This window comes from Miniopterus schreibersii (assembly GCF_964146895.1).
Source record: "Miniopterus schreibersii genome assembly, chromosome: 2".
Lineage (NCBI taxonomy): Eukaryota > Metazoa > Chordata > Mammalia > Chiroptera > Miniopteridae > Miniopterus > Miniopterus schreibersii.
In genome coordinates this window covers 133,807,598-133,824,355 of record NC_138102.1, presented here as the reverse complement: position 1 = coordinate 133,824,355, position 16,758 = coordinate 133,807,598, and the positions used below count along the sequence as shown (strand labels likewise).

At 41.7% G+C, this 16,758-nt stretch overlaps 1 protein-coding gene across 3 annotated transcripts in view; it reads right to left on the bottom strand.

Annotated features, from left to right (window-relative positions):
* TAFA2 (TAFA chemokine like family member 2) overlaps window positions 1-12,561 on the bottom strand; it is a 416,091-nt gene extending 403,530 nt beyond the window's left edge. Inside the window, exon 1 of one of the 3 annotated variants that reach the window (XM_081130399.1) lies at window positions 11,076-12,561. The gene's annotated coding sequence lies outside the window, so the exon portion shown is untranslated. Of the gene's footprint in view, window positions 1-10,631; window positions 10,791-11,075 lie in introns of those variants that run through there. The other 2 variants (XM_081130400.1, XM_081130402.1) reach the window with 2 other exon arrangements.
* Between the last annotated feature and the right edge of the window lie 4,197 nt (window positions 12,562-16,758).

The following is a 16,758-nucleotide window of genomic DNA, read 5'->3' as shown; positions in this document are numbered from 1 at the left end:
CCTGAAATCCGCCTTAAAGACTAGATGTAATCAGCAGCTAGGAAAAGATACTAGGTAAAGAGAACCATAGCCCACCCAGCCTTCCTTGAAATATAGCATTGACCTTGCTCCAAGGTAAATTTCACCAATATACAGTAAGCTTGATTTTCATTCTAATTGACACTGAAAACCTTTCAGTACTATATAGTCCATAAATTTTTCATTAATCTCATATTTGTTATTGAGTTGGGGAAGAAAAATAGGTCTTTTTCATTAAGTTCCACAGTAGCCCTAGCTCAATAACCTTATACCTTAATTATACACATCTTAGTGTTCTGGGACAATACAGGAAAAAACAGATCCATTTCATGTAAGGCTGTCTTTTGACTCATTGAGGAGTTTCAAAAATTCCTTTTGTACTTGAAAGACGACATCATATTCAAGGGTTTTAAGAAAATTTTAAGCACTTAGGGGTGTTAATATATACAGTTTAACTCTAAAATAAAGGTGACACAAAAAATGTACCTAAGTTTTTAATGATCTAATGAGCTGACTTTTTTTTGTTTTATAATACACATGGGTTTCCTTAATAATCAACTATAGTCAAAGAGTTTTAATTTTGTAAAATCTTCTATGGCAGCAAGCATTTAAAAGCTTTACTTGACCTAGAAGGACTAAAGTAAAATATTTGAATGCATACTATCCGTACTAAATAGCATTTAAAATTTAGAACACCAATAATTTAAAATATCATTAAAGCCAAGAACAATGGTATCACAGTCAAAAGTGTTCCTGAAGGTGAAAAAAAGCAAATCTGGTTCATGATAAATTATGAAAATGGTAATTATGTAGATAAGAATAAATGGCCTTCAATTCCCTAATGAATGATTGAGTCAAGTCACTGACAAGAGCAATCACAGTATATTCCATATGTGATTAACAACACTTAAATTTGACATTGACAAATATTATTTAATTTACACAGCAGCAGAATCACAAGCATATGTAGTCTCTAAACCTCCAGGTTACAATAAATTGTGGAGTATCGGTCAGCATTCTTATTTTATTTTGTCCTTGATGTTTTGCCTAGAATGCATGTATTTTTAATGCTAAAATACCTTTCGGGTGTAGGTCAAAATCAATAGCCTCTCCATCTCTTGCACGTGCTCTCTCACTCTCTCTCTCTCTCCCAGTAAGTTCTCTGTCTCTCTCACACACAACACAAACACACTCAATTAGACAGAATGAAAGACTGCTTCACAGAATACTTCTCACACATTGAAGAAATATGCAAAAAGACATTTTATCAATATGAACTCTTCATCATCTTCCCATTAAATTTATTAAGTACCTATCATGTGCCAGGCACTATGCTAAGCACTGAGAATCAATAGAAACATGATACACATGGTTCTTCCTCACAGAGCTTACAGTCTAACAGACTCGGGAAAATGAAATCATATTATTATTCAGCTTTAAGCAAAGCTATTTTATATAACGGAATCTTCTAAGCAGTTAAATGAAAGAAATTGAGTAAGCTTTAATAGCATTACTCTTGCAAACTATATTAATCATACAACTTGCAAGAAAACAAATTGCTTCCCTCCCTCAGACTGACATGTCTAAATCCAATCTCAGTTTATAATTAATATGCCAGCATAAGAAACATCAGAATTTCCAGGGCATTGATAAAACCGACAACAAAATAGTTCACCCAGTGAACTGAGCTCGTGACACGAGGCCCAGGTCAAATCTCAGTACAAGAGAGTCACAAACCTAGCTGTGACACTTGGCATTAATAAAACTTTAGGAAAAACAAAATGTTAGTGATATATAAAGAAGTTAAACTCCCGAAAGAATAAGTCATTATGTCTTTAGTCCTAAAGAGACCACTGTGGAAAGGTAGTTCGAATTAGCAGAGAAAAAAAAGAGATAGTCACTGTAAAGTTGTAAACCTAACAAACATACAGGAAAACCATCTTTTTTCAAGTCCATCCTTTTACCTACTCATAATAACTACTTGAGTAGAACAAAAATCTAGTTATTGTGGCCAAAAATTTGACATTTAAGTCCTAAAAGGAAGTAAATAGTGTTGAAATTCCAAAAATGATTTAGGGAACTAAAATTGACTTTGAGTACTAGAACATATTCATGTATAATATAATGCCTTAGTTAAGAAATAAACATTTCTTCAAGCTGTAGGAAGTAAATCAAACTTGCATTATAGGGGAAGGACAGACAATTTCTGATATACGTTCTCTAAAGAGTAGCAAACTAAGCATAATACTGAGGAATTCTGTGCTCAGATTAAAGAGCCTTTGAGAAGTGTTTATAGTCAGTGGCCAAGTTTGGGCTGTTACCACAGGGAGAAACTTGTCAGAGCTAAGGGTTGGAGGCCTCCCACCTTTGTGCATGCATGAATGGAAATTCAAGGTGAGAAAGCTCTCCAAAGCCTTGCAACTCAAACTGTAGTCCATGGGCCAACAGCACTAGCTTTACCTGGGAGCAAGTTAGAAATGCAGATCTCAGGCCCCACTCTAGAACCTGCACTCTAGCAAAATTCCCCCAGATGATCTGTAAGCATTTGGAAGTTTAAGAATCACTAATCTAAAGGAGGAAGGCATTACAGAATTCCAAAGCACATTCCAAATATATGGCATCAGCTTAAACTTCTGCTTTCCCAGCATATCTCTTAAACTCGACAAGATACCACCAACTTCAAGGTGAGTTCAGCATCAACTGCACAATGAGTCAACATGAAGAAAACTAAATACAGAGATGAGACTGAAAGACTCATTACTGTTCAGCTGCTCCAGCTGAGCCCTTTCCTGGCAACCAGCCTCGTTCCAGACACCAGGAGGGCTGGAGGATCATGGCTGGAGATGACAGTGGACGGGCATATACACATCTCCCTAACTAGCTGTTCTCATATATCCCTCTGTCAACATGCCCCTTAGCCTGCATATGGCCTGCAGATACGTCTGTTGGCCCACATAGTATTTTAGCTTGGAGTTCATTACGATCATTTAAAAATCTGAAACTTTCACATCAAAAAAATCTGGACATCTAAGTTCTCTTCTACAAATCAGAAAATCTGGCAACACCAGACCTACGTTCTGGCATGGCAATAAGTAGAGCCAAGGCTCAGCTGTCCTACTCAGATGTTGGCCAGAATCTCCACCACTCCCTATGGTCTCCCCAACACTGTAGCTGAGGCTGAGTGTCAGCTACCATTTGTCATCTTCCATTTGGTCTGCTTCACTCATTCACATCCCCAGCCTGACCCCACAGGTGGCTGAATTTGCCACCCTTTTAAGAGACTCTAGGAGCATGATGTCACTGATCTCAAATCACTCAGCCTATCTGAATTTATTCTTTCATATGTGTAATTCAGGAAAGGGAGCTACTGCTTGTGTTACCCTAGGTTTGATCACAGACCTTGTGAGCTGAAATCAACCCACTGAATGACATACTACCTCACTTTAAATATATACTATGCTATTTTTTGACACAATTCATTCCAACTCAGACATTTTAACTATTTTAACTATTTCTCTTCAGAACTGTTCTTCACAGTTATAAACAAGAGTTAGCAGCAAGTGTAGACACAGCACAATACATTCTTGAACCACTCCCTCAGATTCATTTCAAAACTTCAAGTAATATACTGAAATGGTAAATTCTATGAGGATGGGTGTCTTTGTCTTTTTTATTTACTGAGAAACCTCAAATACCCAGAAATTGTTCAATAAATACTTACTGAATAAATGAAGTTTTCCCAGAAATTATAAATTCTCAAAAAGTCATACACAGATTTTGAATGAACGTGTTTAATTATCAACAGGTATAGGAAGATTATTCATTTGCTAGTCTAGTTCTATTTTGGTTGTTCATTTTATTTCAGTGACCATGAAAACCATCAGTAGAGAAAAGACATGTAACCCTAACAAGCCTATAAGACTCACGGCCTATCACAACTTGTTTTGCAACAAAACATGATACAAACTAGACAAAGTGGCTAAACTGGATTATAAAATTTAGTCTAATTCCATTTTATGTACCCAAGTCTGTAGTCTTTTAGTCATCACCATAATCATCATTACCATCATCATTATCATCATCATCCCAATCTTTTAAAGCTGGACAACTTTTACAAATCACTTATTGAAAAGCATTTATGGCACATTTACTGATGTGCCAGGAACTATGTGCTAGATGTCCCTTGACTGCATAACTAAAGCTTTATCTTACAGTACTATTACTCCCATGCCATGATGCTTACTAGGTCTGCACTTGGGGGAAATTTTTAATTTTTAATTGTCTTAAAAAATTGATTGGAAAAATACATTGCTGAGAAACTGAGGCACAGAGAAATAAAGTGATTTTCTTGTGGTTACATGGTTATTTGTTGGTAAAACTACAAAAGTATCTCCAGAGCTCTCACCACTGTAAACACTGCTTTTATAAGTCATTTTAAAAATTTATCTGCTAACTAAAATGCAAACCAATGAATTTTAACCACTCAGTAAATGATGGGATGAGCAAATATATCTTCAAATAGCAAAATCTAAATTTTGACCCAATTCTGGTATATTTATAAACACACCATCAATCAATCAAAAACGTATTTTCAATAATACTAAATATGTATCTTAGCAGGAAACTATTGTGATATAACATTTCAAGAACTAAAGCTGAAAAAATTTAGATTAGAAATCTTCCTTGAACTTAAACCTATCCAAAATGATTTCATGGAGTATGAGACTGCAATGCCCTTCCACTCTGCCCTTGGCCTCTGGATTGCCTGACTAGGAGGTAGATCGCCCACCTCCTTTCTCCTTATACACCATAAAAGAGAAGAACTGTTTCACTCAATTCGACTCAACTTTCTGAAAAAAAATACAAACAAAAGCAGGACCAGGTCGCTGATACTAATACATATGACAGTCATTCAGAAGAAATGGACTGAACTCTCCAGCACCAACAAATTTGAGTATGCCATTCACTATACACCTATAACAAGGTAAAGGTAAACTAAGAAAGAAATGGTAACAATGGCCAGGTTTTCCCACCTTAAATGAACTTGGAACTGTCCATAAACTAATACAAATAAAAAATATGTTTATGTTGTTTTTCTCAAATGATCTTTATTGGCTATTTCTGAATTCTTGACTGATCTGAGCAGACACAAATTCACTGCAGCAATACATAGAGCTCCATTGTTTGAGTAGACCAAGTTTTAGAGCTGTAGAAAACCTGCCCTCTCAAACAATATAGTCTAACAAAGTCTCTGTGTCTTATTACTACTAGCTTGAGATTTTGTTAAGATTCCTGTGACCACAAAACCCTTTTTACTTCCCTGCTTTTGCTAACTTTACAACCCATAAAGGCAAAGAATATGAAGGCAGGACAAAGCAGACTGGAACAAACAACACACCTTGCTTTTCTCATATAGGTGGTCTTTTTCATAATAGAGCAGGAGAGATCAAGCATATTTCCTTCCTCCAATATTTAAGAACAATTCTCACTCGAATCACCAAGAAGGACATTTAAAAAAGAAAAATTCAGCCAGAATCAAATAAAACTAAATACAGTTTTTACATATAGACAATCATTTTGAATGATGGATTTTTTTGGTCCCAGAAAGGAATCTGTCCATCTCCTCATAACCCAGGCCATTCTGGCTTGAAACCTTTAATTCCAAAGTACAAATACACTTTTCCAAAAATCTTCTGTCACAGTGCCTACTATGGATACCTTCATAAATATGCTTATAAAGAGCTTCATAATCAACCACAGAAAGCCAAAGTATTACTCTGTATTATTAAACTCAACAGAAAGCTCCATATGCAGCAACAGGAGGCCATAGGCAATTAACACTGGAAATTGAAAGGTTTAGAATCTTTGCATGACCTTTAAAGGTCAACACAGTTGCCCATTCACATGCATGCAATTACACAGTGAATAGTTCATAGCAGAAAAAAAACCATAAACGTATTTAGTAAAACAAACTTTGCATTCATCAAGAGCTACTTTGCCCTCTCCAGGCTTTATGTCAAGAGTTAGCTTAACAGAGCACAGGGAGATAAAACAGCAAAGGAGACTCATTTGGCTGCTTGTCCCCATTTTGTCAAACTGGTAAATTCAGCCTACCACCATAATTGCTAAGAATGCAATATTATCACAATATCCAATCTCTCTGTAAAGGGTTTCAAAAATAAAGGCAAATTTAATTGAATGACTATGTTTGTGCAATAGCAATAGCTAGGGGAAAGGGAGACAGACGTCCCTTCAATAACTGGCCATTCAGAGGAAACCATAAAACAATTACAGCTACTATGGAGTAATTCAGGAGACTAGAGGAAGTGATTAAAAGGGCCTTATCTAATAAAGGAGTACTATAAGCTCTGATTCCTTAGTTATGTCTCACATGCCATATGGATCACTGTGAACAAAATGGAATGTTCTCCTTATAGCTAATATATTCACTTTTCATCTGAATCCCCAGTAACTGGGAAGTCTTGTATTTTGCAACGGTCATAACAACCAGTTGCCTAAATAGGCCAGATTTTCACTGATTCCAGGGACTAGATGGCCTATCATTACAGCACAGAATGAAATCCAACATATACACGTGGTATACACATTGGAAGTGGGTGGGTTTGAGAAATCTAACGTAAATTTAGAGTATAATATCAATATATTTTGGAGAAATGTGTAGATATCATTTATAAACCAGAATAGTATGCTCTAATGGAACTCGTGGTTTATGTTTGGACTGTGGAGGCGCATATTTAATAAATTCAGCTTACAGATATATTCAGTGTTTAAAATGTGTTGAAATTCCCAGTCATAGTGTCAATAAACACATCCCAAATTGTCCCTACATAGAGGACAAAACTGATTTATTTCTGCATCTGTAGCCTAACAAATAAAAATGTAGTAGGCAGTTAGACAGGCATGAGCAGAGCAAGGACAAAAATACCTCCAAAAGAAAAACTAAAGAGGAAAAATATGCTGCATGTAACAGTGCCTCAAACAGTAAAACTCAATTACAAACGACCTTGTTAAACCATGGATACAACTGCACTGTAGGTCAAATCATGCAAAACAGTGAAATACTATGTACCTAAAAATGTAGACATTTTTTAAAGTTGTTCTCACCCCCTTCAATAGAAAACCAGCATTTTGCATGGGTGCCATTAAAAGCATTTATATATATGTATGCATGTGCACACATGTGTATAGAGATTAGACAGATATTGCAGAGAAATGTACTTAAATAGTCATTTTCTTCATGTTCCAATAAGTCTAACCATTTCTCTAAAAATTTATGTTAAGAATAAGTAGAAGACAAGAATTGTTAGTATTTCATTGACAAGGACACTAAATCACTGTGCCAAATGAAGAGTCAGACTTTTTTTTTTTTTAAATATGTCTTTATTGATTTCAGAGAGAGGAAGGGAGAGGGAGAGAGATAGAAACATCAATGATGAAAGTCATTGATGGGCTGCCTCCTGCACGCCCCCCACTGGGGATCGAGCCCACAACCCAGGAATGTGTCCTGACTGGGAATCCAATCGGGATCTCCTGGATCTTAGGCCGATGCTCAACTGCTGAGCCACACCGGCCGGGCTAGAATCAGCCTTTCTAAAAATTACCCAATAAATCGGTGGTGAGTGACAACTAAAAATCAAAAACTAACTTCTAGGTCTCCATTTGCCAGGGTCATCTTTCCATCTCCCCTGTTTCAGCCTGTGCTCCACACCTAAAGTAAAACCGTTCTCTAAAAAGATTTATGGTAACTCACTGTAAAATTATTCCTCCTTCTTCCAGTGGTATAGCTCAATCTGCTTCAAATACTATAGTTCAAAATAAAGTTAACCAAAGAATTTCTGAACAAAATGGCAAATTCATCATATTACATGGCATTAAAAAAAAAAAAAAAAAATCAAAGCTTCCTAAGCAAGATTTATCATGTGAAATACTGTGCAAGTATGTGGAACAGAGAAGAGGTTGATTCAGCTAGTTTGGCCTTCCTATCTAGCAGCATCTGTGCTCCTCCGTGTTTTGATGGAGCCCTACTAATAACAGGTTGATGAATTGCATTTGTAAATGTCAGGCATAGATCAAAGGGGATAATGTTAGATACTTATTTTGCTTCAACTTACGGTTTTTCACCAAGGAAACAAAACTGCATTGCACAGTAAAGTTCCTTATTTTTACTGGAATCTTTAATGAACAAAACAGCTGCAGAATAATGCGACTTAATGAGGCATCTCTAATAAAATACTGGAGAAGTAAAAGCACAGGCACTGAACTGTTTGCACTCTGGTTGTTTCATCTTCTCAAATATATTAGAAATAACTGATGACACTTGGAACATTCCTAGTTTAATACATGCAGTAGAACGGCAAATGTTATCAGTTTGCAGCCACAGCTGAACTTAGGCAGAATCTGACAGCACCTTCTATTAGGGCCCATGAAAAAGAAATGCCTGGAAAATGCTGGAGAGGCACATCTTACCCTACCCATACAGGGTAATCCATAACCTGCAATTAGTGATAAACCAACCCTAAAATACACTCTTAACATTTCAATGTTCAAAAATACATTGTAAAAGGGTCATTTATTAAAGTACTACATTGAAGATACTGGATCCAGGACCACTAAAATTTTCCGATAATACGCAAAATAATTCTTATAAAATCTTGTATTATCCCCTAAGTTTCATTACTTTATAAATTTTTAAAAAGGAAAAGTAACCATGTCTAAAAACAGGCGTTTTTACAGCTGTGTCATCACATTTTATATCCTAGTGGTTAGTAAATACTATAATGCAGTCTCTAAGCAATATGTATCATTTTTGACATAGATCCGTGGGCATCTCCATAAATCTTCATTCTCCAATTTGTCATTGTTAAAATAGCTAACATCTTTCAGATTCAAAATCACATAAACTCAGAAAACTTCAATTCCCCTTCAGCACAACTTGTAGCATTAATATCAAGGTTGTGGTTCTTCTTTAAGAGACATATATCGTAGCACCATATATTAATACGTAAGTTTACGCATCCTAAACTACAAAGTTTTATTAAAGGTGCAAAAGAATCAAGATTTTAATCTCAAAAAAAGTGCCTAATAGAAAGCAACACACTGAAACCATGCTCTGCCTCTTAAAAGTCATCATGCCTAAGCATTCGGTTGGTGTGCACTGTTCTCACAGTATTCTATCTATAAATAATACAATCCCATTTTTTATTGACAATTAAGAAAACCAAAATACAATAAGCCCCGGTGTAGTTACAGATGGCCTTTCAATGGCTACTGGTGGCTTCAAAACGTAGGACTCAAAAGAGGTCAATATGTAAACGATTGACCCAGGATGAGACCCAGAACAGAATAAAGTAAGAAAAAATTAAATGACCTGTGAATGATCGTTTTTTAAGGCTCTTTAGGTGCCAAATTTGAAACTGTAAAAGATTCACCAGTCTGAGAGTACATGTGGAAACAGAAAGGCTGCAGTAAATACAGATAATCTTAACGCTCGGGTCTTTAAAGGCTTTAGAAGTGTTTTCAGTCTCCTTTGCTAGTTATTGCCATTTAGCACTTTACACAGAAATCTTAAATTAATTACTCATTGTCTTGACTTACATTGCCTAACAGAGCAGTTTTAATGTGTTAATTGCTAACAGCCAGAACATTAATGTCCCAAACAATCTAGTTGGGGAGACAGGAACCAGATAATTATCATCCAGTCAAGAGTCATTGAAATTCATCCAGTCCTGAGTGAAGGTCTCCTATACTGACTGCTTTGGGGGTACTTTGCAGGGTAAAGGTTGCATACAGGTTTGTGTGTGTGTGTGTGTTTCAAAAAATGATTTCTGCAAAATGCAAGAGAGGATTTAACACTCACAAACCGAAGACGCTTTCTTTTCCGTCTCAGTGCCACAAGGCAAACGCCCTCGGCACGAGGTGAGAGGCTCGCTGGCCGCTGTAGTAACTACACATTTGATTCCAAACGCTTCGGGCGCTAGTTTCGCACCCGGTCAGGGCGCGGAATCGCAGGAGAGGCGAGCGTCGCGCCCCCCCCCCCGGGGCTCTGCGAGCGCCCCCACTTCCCCCCTTTCAAGGGGAGACGAGAGAGCTCAGCCTGCGGGCCTGGGGGACATCGGACGGCGGATCTCAAACTTTCCTTTGCAAAGGCAGTTTCTAGAAACAACACGTTCCCCACTGGCCAGTGAAGACCAGCAGCCTAAAGAAAACACCTCCAGACAGGAGCCCGGCCTTTCGGAACAGAAGGGGCGAAGGGGCCGCAGAGCAGCGGGGCAGACACCGTGGGCCGTTAGCAAGCCCTGGGAGGCTTCTATCGGGAAAGAAATGGAAAAGCCCTCAGTTTCTCGAAGCTGTTTCTTGGGGGGGGGGGGGGGGTGTTGTTTTGGTTTTTTTGAACGCTGTTCTTAAAATGGTCCCTTTCCTTAAAGCTCTCTTGGACTCAGTCATAAAGCGTCCGTTCCCAAGTGGAAATAAGCCTTTAAATAGATGGGGCTCCGGAACTTATCAGGATGATTCTTTCTGAAGATAGTTAAGAGCTGGAGAAACCGGAGCCCCGCTGAAACGCCCACCGCCCGCACAGGCCCGAGCGCGCTCACCAGAAGTGCACGGAAAGTAGGGATTTCAGCCCCGCGACCTCACGCGCCTCCGCCGCGACCCCCAGCTCCTCGCCAGGAGCCCCAAATGAGTACCAGCCCGGATGGATTCGGCTGAGGGATCGAGTTCAAACTCGCTTTAATCCTCGGCGACCCGCTCGCGGCGCCGGGAGAAAGGGAGCAGGAAAGGAGGGAGGGCCCCGCTCCCGGAACCGGGCTCGCGCGCTCCGACCCCCTCTCCGCGCCCCCCCCATGCCCCCGCCCCGACCCCGGCAGCCTGCGAGGGAGACGCAGCCGCCCCACCGGCACCTGCTTTCACCCCTCGCCTTGCCCGGCGAGCCCGGCACAGCCCCGGACCCCGGGAAGGGGACGGAAAGGCTTCGGCGCCCCGGCTCCTCCAGCGGCCGCCCGGGTCCCCAGCACCCGCGAGCGCCGGTTCGCACCTACCTGCAGCCCGGCTTCCTGGTGGTGGCAACACCTAGCGATGCTCCTGCAGCTTCCGCGGGCCGGCGCCAGCCTTATCGCTCTTGCATCGCTTCCAAGATGCCAATCCGCCGTCCCCGTTCAGGGGCATAGGGCACCCAAGTCCGGCGGGGTGTGCTCGGGGAGGGCAGGCGAGCGGGTCCCGAGCGTGCGTGAGCGCGCGCGCGCCTCTCCTCCTCCGAAGGCAAAGCGGGCTCAGGCGCCTCTTGACATTTACACCGGAATCCCCTTAAAGCGGGTGGACGGTGGAGGGCGCGAGCCTCGCCTCTTTCCCCCTCCCCCTCTTTATGCCACTGTGTCAAAGTAATCAAAAGATTTGTTTACTGAGGACGAGCCGAAGTCCCGCAGCCCTCGCCAGCGCCCGCGGTCGCCCGCCGTCCTCGCCGGATGCGCGCGGTGCGCTCAGCTCCCCCCGCCGCGAGAATCGAGGCGGTCTTGCAGCAATTACCGCCCTTACTCCATCTCTGATTTGTTTGCTTTTAATGCGGAGCACAGACTTTTCCTCTCGCCGCACGCCGTCTGCCCTCTCGCACACACTCACGCAACCTCCGTGCCTTCTCCCGCGCCCGCCCGTCCGCTCTCCGGGGAAAGGCAATTGGACGGAACGGTTCACCTTCAGGGGAGCAGCCTCCGCCGCGCGCTCCTCCGGCTCCCTGGCTGTCGCAGGTCCCGGGTCTCCGAGGCGGAGGAGCAGCTGGGGAGGCTCCGAGCTCGGCCGTCCTCCGCCCGCAGGCCTCCAGGTGGCTCGGTTCAGGCGCCCGCGTTCCCGCTTTTAGCAGATAGGTCCCAGCTGAGGCTCTCGGAGACTTTGCGCCGAGTCCAATCAGCAGCAACTCCCGCCCAGCTGCAGCCCTTCGATCCCTCCTAGCAGCGCCGCGGGCAGAGCCCCACGCAGCGCAGCCGCTGCCCCTCTAGGCATCGTGGGCTGGGAGGGAGGGAGGTCGCCGCTGTCCCCCTTTCCCCGGTACCTGGCAGCGTCACCACAGAGAAGGTGTGAGTTCCAACATCCAACACGAGCGAGCAAGTGTTGCCTGTGTCACTTCGCTAAAGGCGGGAGGGGAGAGAAAGGGGCGGGGGAGGGGGTCGCGGAAACAAATCCAAATTACCGAAGGGGTAAAAAAAAAACAAAGTAGGCGGTTTAGTAATGAAAGCCTCCTCTCCTAAGCGCCACACAGCCAAAAGACACCGTGGGTATCTTTTAAAAAGTCACCGTAAAGGGCAGAAGCCCCTGTTCCACCCACACCCCTTACTCCGCCCAGCCTGGCTGCCCGAGGGCGTCCGGGGGGGCTGGCCCCCGGTACACTGCGAGGGGACGCGGGAGAGCGCAGGTCCCGGCACTCCAGGTGGAGTTAGGCAGTAAATGGGGCGGCCGGACCGGGCGGCGTCGCCTCCTGCGTCTCCCTCCCGCAGCAGTTCCGTTAGCAGCCGCAGCTGCTGCTGAGAGCGAACTGCGGTCCTGCAGGAACAGACGGGAGATTAAAGGGGGCGGCAATGGGTGGAAAAGCTGGACTGTGTCTCCCTCTAGAGGAAGAACCGGGCTAGGGCGCTTTCCCGGCTGTAACTAGGGCTGCAGCTTCTCCACAGAGAAAAAGGCAACAGGATCTGGTTTCAGAGAATTTTGCCTTTTTACCAACTCCAACCTCTAATGGATTTGGAGAGACGATTTGCACTCCAGCGCCACGTAACCAGAGTCCTTGGTCAAAGAACCTTGTGCTGTTTGCAGAAATTAAAGAGCAAGACGGGAAGGCCGTGTCCTTAGGGGTCAGATCGAATTGGGTGTTGGTTTAAGCTGCACGCCCCTGAGCTCAAAGGAAGGGTCTTTCTTAGGCTCACTTTGATCAGCTTTGGCGAGGGGCAAAACCTTAATCTAGTGATTAGAAGATTATGCAAAATGAATAAGTACTAATAATGGATTTAGGACAAGAAAATATTCAACTAAGAGCCTTACAACTAAGGCTCTCTCAAAGCTCTGGCTTCGGATCCAATGTTCATACCCCTATTCAACTAGACTGGTAATTGTCGATGTAAGTCAATTCCTTCAGCTCCGAAGTTGTGTGCTTTTATAGCTCTGATCCACTGAAATCGCTGACAAAATAGGTTTCAAATGTTCTCTCCACCGGCTATAAAATAAAAGTAGTATTAGAGCCCTGGTCCTAAGTTGGTTGAAGCATTGTAGTACACCAGAAGGTTGCAGGTTCAGTTCCCAGTCAGGGTACATACCTGGATTTTTCGTTCCAGTCCCAGTGGGGGTGTGAAGGGGAGGCAACCAATTGAGGTTTCTCTCTCACATCTCTTTCTCTCTCTCTCAAATAAAATTCAATTAAAAAAATATGTCCTCAGGCGAGGATTAAAAAATAATAATAAAAATAAAAGTAATACTAGGTATCCTATTTAAATATGTTTCCCTTATTAGTGACTTTATCTTAGCATGCTTTGTAATTCACCCATATTTTGTATCTAAAAGGCATCAAGTATTTTAACTAGGTTGGGTGGTGGTTCTAATAAAAGATAGTGGCACAGATTTTATAATACTTTGTTACTTCAGTCAAGTTCAAGCTAGGTCCCATCTATAACTTTAGTATTTAGATTTTGTGAACTTACTAAACAAAAGTTTGCTTTCTAGAAGTTTCTGTATGTTTGTAAATTATAAAATGTGTACTAACTTTATGGTTAAATTCCTTCCCATTCACCATTCACTCTGAATGTTTGGAGTCATTCTATTTTAGCTCAATAATCTAGCTTAAAGAAAGAAATGAATTTATAAGGAAATAACTGAGACTGATTGAAATAATTTAAAGCAAGGAGCCAAAAGTAAATCACGTAAGTTTTACTATTTTAGCTCATTGTATTATAGTGGATTTAAGTCAGTTTAGCACATGGCAATCATTTGAAGTACCTTGAAAGGATCTCTTTCGAATGATTCGTGTCATGTGATGAAAGATTTTTTTTTTTCTCTTAACTAGCAACTTATTTCCCCAGGGAGCAAAGTTTACATTTTAAAAGGCCTGGCACTACTATTTCATTGCAAATCTTACAGTAATTCTCTGCTATGTTAAGCAGTGGGATGGAATCCAAACAGGAATGGCGCTGGAACCCCCGGCTCTGTGCTGGAAAGAACAGCCATTTACAAAATCACTTTAGAACACTGGCCTTCCTTTCCTGTAAGAAATACAAAGCATGCATTATAATCCTTCTAGCTTCGAATTCATTAGCTTGCCGTGGTTGTGGGAAAAACTATAATTTACCATATTGTTAAAAGCTTATTTCTGTTGTTAAAATGTGTGACATTTTCCTTCTTATTGTCCTAATTAAACCCACTCTGTTTTGACAAAAATATGAAAGAAAGCTAGTAAACGTATAAATGAATTGCAAAATAGAATAGAATTTCTTATCCAAAGTTATGTAACACTAAAATTCTGTGATAACCTTTGTATTTTTATAACTATTCAGATAAATAATTCCCAATGATTTTTAGATCAAAGTACTCCTATTCCTGGCACCTCCTAGACTTTAAAACAAAATCTTTCTTTTTCTCCAAAAGGAAAAATGTGGCAAATACCTCCCTAATTTAATAGAAATCTTGAGATGGTATTTCTTTGCATCTGTTTACTTAAACTGCCTCCTCCTGTCTAAACAGGAAAAAATAGTTGCTTTGAATGCTGAGCTCCACGGGATTGCAGCTCCATGTGTAGCTCTCCATGTTCTGAGCGCTTATGAAAATTTGGGGGGCACTTCAAGCTTTCTCTGCTAGAGGGTTTATATGTGACCTCAAATCCTTACCTCAATTTCTCACAACATCCCATAAAATAGATGACATAACCCTATTTTACATGTGAAAAATATTGAGACAATTTCACCATCATTAAGCTGTAGCAGTGGGATTCAAATCAGAGGTACCTAAATCTAAAACCAGTTTTTGTTTTTTGTTTGGCTTGGTTTGGGCTTTGATTTCTTTTTCTGCCTTCCCCAGCACCGCCGTTAAAAGATGCTCCCTTCTATGTCACAGGGAATCAGAAATGCTGCGCGCCTGCACATGGGAAAGCCTTGGCCGGAGGACCTGGGCCCATTCATAACAGAAAGAAGTTGTTAGTGGCAAAGACAGGGGGAGGAATATTCATGGCAGCTCCCCTCAGCGCTCTGCCGAGGTGCAGGGTATTAAAACAAGTGAACAAACAGTCCGATCCCTAGTGCATATGGGAAGAAGAGTGTGGCACACAAGCTCCTCAGTCCCACTTGTCTCCTCTTGTTTTGTTTCTTTAGTGCTAACTGCCTTATATCTCTCTTTTTCAATAATGCTTCTCCCACTCATCTTTCAAGTGTTTTTCACGTAATTAGGTGAACAAAAAGAGCCCAGAATCCATTCCGTCTAACCCAAGGTGGCATGCTATTAACTTTTAGTATCCCCATCACGTAGCATAGTACCTAACATACCATAAATACTCTATAAATACTTTATGGTCAGTAATCAGGAAACCAAATGGGTCAAGTGAGCAGACACACGCCATGGAAATAAATCAAGAGAAATACTCCTCAGAGAGATAGGAGAAAGAACACAGGCAAGAAAACTGTCCTATAAGCAGGTAGACAAAAGGGAAAAAACACCCCCAAATTTAGTGCCTTAAAAAACAAACGTTTGTTTAGTTCACATTTCTGTGGATGGGCAGTTTGGGCTGAGCTCAGCTAGGCTCAGCTGGGCAGTCCCTCGGGACTCGCTGAGCTTGCTCCTGCATCCATGGCCAAGTGGCAGTATAGCGCCACACTCACTGCCGGACAATCGTCTGACTGTACGCTGGAGTTTGGGGAGCTCACTAGACCACATGTCTCTTATCATCTAACAGGCTGGCTTCGCTTTTTAATGTTGTGGCAGTCACCAGCTTCCAAGAGTCGTGATAAGAGAAGCCTCAGCACCCAAGCACTTTCCGAGTTTGCATTGGGTTTGCTCCAGCCCCCTTGGCTGTGCAGTTCATCTGGCCAGCCCATACTCAAGGGGTGAAGTAAGATTTCATCTCTTAATGAGCAGAGCTACAAAAACGCATTCAGTAACCTGGTCCAGCCAGCCGATGTGGCTCAGTGGGTTGAGCCTTGTCCCACACACCAGGAGGTGGCTGGTTTGATTCCCCGTCGGGGCACATGTCTGAATTGCAGGCTCCATCCCTAGTAGGGGCTATACAGGAAGCAGAAGATGGATGTTTCTCATCCACGCTTCTATCTCTCTCTCCCTCTCTCTGAAATCAATGAAAACATGTATTTTTAAAAAATAACCTGGTACAGGGAATGAGTTTGTTTTCATTTTTGCAATCCAGTACAATAGCTATCCCAGAAGGCTAGCATTGTGCGCAGTAGCTTAACCCACCAGGTGTCTTGTAGGCTGACCTGTGGAAAGCAGAATATTCCCATGACAGATTAAAGGACACCTATCTTGGGTAAGAACAGGAAGTTTGTCCAGATTATCAAGTCTCTGGACTCGCTCCCTTTATCAATTTAAAGGATATAGTCCATCCAACAGCTTTCACCAATACAGTGGAACATGTCTTTGTAATTCTTTGTCTCACTAGACAGCACAAATTTTATATACTTTCCACAGTAGCCATTGAATTAATCCCAAGGCTTTAATTTACACTTCAGATTTATCAGTATTATAAAATCT